Source organism: Grammomys surdaster, unplaced genomic scaffold (genome assembly GCF_004785775.1).
Source record: "Grammomys surdaster isolate TR1022 unplaced genomic scaffold, NIH_TR_1.0 137, whole genome shotgun sequence".
In the NCBI taxonomy this organism is placed as follows: Eukaryota; Metazoa; Chordata; class Mammalia; order Rodentia; family Muridae; genus Grammomys; species Grammomys surdaster.
Window position 1 is genome coordinate 15,305,734 of NW_021604595.1, and position 4,010 is coordinate 15,309,743.

Below are 4,010 nucleotides of genomic sequence, written 5' to 3' on the forward strand. Positions count from 1 at the left end.
CACAGCACTCAGAGCAGCTGGTAAGAACTCCATCTCACTCCCTAAGCACCAGAGATACATCTGGGAGCCAGGGACATCCAGGGCACAGCAGCTACCCAAACCCCGCCCCTCCGGAATTCCACTTCCCTTCGGCCCCTGCCTGGTCCCTGGGACTGGAGCAGACACAGAGTAGGTCTGCTCCTGTCCTGTGGAGAAACTGAATCCTGAGTCATCGAGAAGCCACTACACTCAGAGCAGCTGAAACTGAATTCTGAGTCATCAGGGACCCACTGCACTCAGAGCAGCTGGAGCCACTGCACTCAGAGCAGCTGACACAGAGTTGGTCTGCTCCTGTCCTGTGGAGAAACTGAATCCTGAGTCATCTAGGAGCCACTGCACTCAGAGCAGCTGAAACTGAATCCTGAGTCATCGAGAACCCACTGCACTCAGAGCAGCCGAGGAGCCACTGCACTCAGAACAGAAGGATTACCAGATCCAAGAGGTGGCCCGAGTCCCAGGAGTTCTTCCACCCGGGAGATTAGGGGCATAAGACCACAGAGACCTCTGGACTCCGAGGAGCTCTGCAATAAGCAAGATAACTGGAAATACAGATTCCAATCTTACACAGAGAGGGCAGGTACCACTAGAGTTACCAAGATGGCGAAAGGCAAGCGCAAGAACATAAGCAACAGAAACCAAAGTTTCTTGGCATCATCAGTGCCCAGTTCTCCCAATATAGCAAGCCCTGAACACCCCCTCACACCTGAAAAGCAGGATTCAGAATTAAAATCACTTCTCATGATGATGATAGAGGATTATAAGAAGGAATTAAGTAACTCCCTTAAAGAAATACAGGAGAGTACAAGTAAACAGATAGAAGCCCTTAAAGAGGAATCACAGAAATCCCTTAAAGAAATGCAAGAAAACACAAAGAAGGAATTAAACAAAAACATTCAGGATCTGAAACTGGAAATAGAAACAATAAAGAAAGTTCAAAGGGAGACAACCATGGAGATAGAAAACCTAAGAAAGAGATCAGGAGTCACAGACGCAAGCATCACCAACCGAATACAAGAGATAGAAGAGAGAATCTCAAATGCAGAAGATACGGTGGAAAATATTGACACAGTTGTCAAAGAAAATGAAAAAAGCAAAAAACTCCTAACTCAAAACATCCAGGAAATCCAGGACACAATGAGAAGACCAAACCTAAGGATAATAGGTATAGATGAGAATGAAGATTCCCAACTTAAAGGGCCAGTAAATATCTTCAACAAAATCATTGAGGAAAATTTCCCTAACCTAAAGAACAAGATGCCCATAAACATACAAGAAGCCTACAGAACACCAAATAGACTAGACCAGAAAAGAAATACCTCCCATCACATAATAATCAAAACATCAGATGCACAAAACAAAGAAAAAATACTAAAAGCAGTAAGGGAAAAAGGTCAAGTAACATATAAAGGCAGACCTATTAGAATTACACCAGACTTCTCACCAGAGACTATAAAAGCCAGAAGAGCCTGGACGGACATCATACAGACCCTAAGAGAACACAATTGCCAGCCCAGATTACTATACCCAGCAAAACTCTCAATCAATATAGATGGTGAAACCAAGATATTCCATGACAAAACCAAATTTGCACAATATCTTCCCACAAACCCAGCACTTCAAAGGATAATGGATGGAAAACGCCAACACAAGGAGGGAAACTACAACCTAGAAAAAGCAAGGAAGTAATCTTCCAACAACCCCAAAAGAAGATAACTATACAAACATAACTTTACCTCTAATAACAAAAATAACAGGAAGCCACAATCATTTTTCCTTAATATCTCTTAACATCAATGGTCTCAATTCCCCAATAAAAAGACGCAGACTAGCAGACTGGATACACAAACAAGACCCAGAATTTTGCTGCATACAAGAAACACACCTCAGTGACAAAGACAGACACTACCTCAGAATAAAAGGGTGGAAAACAATTTTCCAAGCCAATGGTCCCAAGAAACAAGCTGGAGTAGCCATTCTAATATCAAATAAAATCGACTTCCATCCAAAATTAATCAAAAAAGATAAGGAAGGACACTTCATACTCATCAAAGGAAAAAGCTACCAAGGTGAACTCTCAATTCTGAACATCTATGCCCCAAACGCAAGGGCACCTACATACATAAAAGAAACTTTACTAAAGCTCAAAACACATATTACACCTCACACAATAATAGTGGGGGATTTCAACACCCCACTCTCAGCAATGGACAGATCATGGAAACAGAAACTAAACCGAGACACTTTGACATTAACAGAAGTTATGAACCGAATGGACTTAACAGACATCTATAGAACATTTCATCCTAAAACAAAAGAATATACCTTTTTCTCAGCACCTCATGGTACCTTCTCCAAAATAGACCATATAATTGGTCACAAAACAAGCCTCTACAGATACAAAAAGATTGAAATAATCCCTTGCCTCTTATCAGATCACCATGGAATAAGACTGGTCTTTAATAATGACAAAACCAATGGAAAACCCATGTGCACATGGAAACTGAACAACTCTCTACTCAATGATGACTTGGTCAAGGAAGAAATAAAGAAAGAAATTAAAGACTTTTTAGATTTCAATGAAAATGAGGACACATCATACCAAAACTTGTGGGACTCCATGAAGGCAGTGCTAAGAGGAAAACTCATAGCTCTAAGTGCCTACAAAAAGAAACTGGAAAGAGCACACACTAACAAGTTGACTGCACAACTAAAAGCCCTAGAACAAAAAGAAGCAAATACACCCAGGAGGAGTAGAAGGCAGGAAATAATCAAACTCAGGGCTGAAATCAACCAAATAGAAACTGAAAGAACAATACAAAATATCAATAAAACCAGGAGTTGGTTCTTTGAGAAAATCAACAAGATAGATAAACCGTTAGCCAGATTAACCAGAGGGCACAGAGAGAGTATCCAAATTAATAAAATCAGAACTGAAAAGGGAGACATAACAACAGAAATGGAAGAAATTAAAAAAATCATCAGATCCTACTACAAAGGTCTATACTCAACAAAACTGGAAAACCTGGATGAAATGGACAATTTCCTAGACAGATACCAGGTACCAAAATTAAACCAGGAGCAGATAAACCATCTAAATAGTCCCATAACCCCTCAGGAAATAGCAGCAGTCATTAAAAGTCTCCCCACTAAAAAAAGCCCAGGACCAGATGGTTTTAGTGCTGAATTCTATCAGACCTTCAAGGAAGACCTAATACCAATTCTCTTCAAACTATTCCACAAAATAGAGACAGAAGGAACACTACCCAATTCGTTCTATGAAGCTACAATTACACTCATTCCCAAACCCCACAAGGACCCGACAAAGAAAGAGAACTTCAGACCAATCTCCCTTATGAACATCGATGCAAAAATACTCAATAAAATTCTAGCAAACCGAATCCAAGACCACATCAAAACAATCATCCATCATGATCAAGTAGGTTTTATCCCAGGAATGCAGGGATGGTTCAATATTCGGAAATCCATCAATGTAATCCACTATATAAACAAACTTAAAGAAAAAAACCATATGATTATCTCACTAGATGCTGAGAAAGCATTTGACAAAATTCAACATCCCTTCATGATAAAAGTCTTGGAAAGATCAGGAATTCAAGGCCCCTACCTAAACATAGTAAAAGCAATTTACAGCAAACCAGTAGCCAACATCAAGCTAAATGGAGAGAAACTTGAAGCAATCCCACTAAGATCAGGGACTAGACAAGGCTGCCCACTCTCCCCCTACCTATTCAATATAGTACTGGAAGTCTTAGCCAGAGCAATTAGACAACAAAAAGAAGTCAAAGGGATACAAATAGGAAAGGAAGAAGTCAAAATATCGCTATTTGCAGATGATATGATAGTATACTTAAGTGACCCCCTAACTTCCACCAGAGAACTCCTAAACCTGATAAACAACTTCAGCAAAGTGGCTGGTTATAAAATCAACTCAAACAAATCAGTAGCCTTCC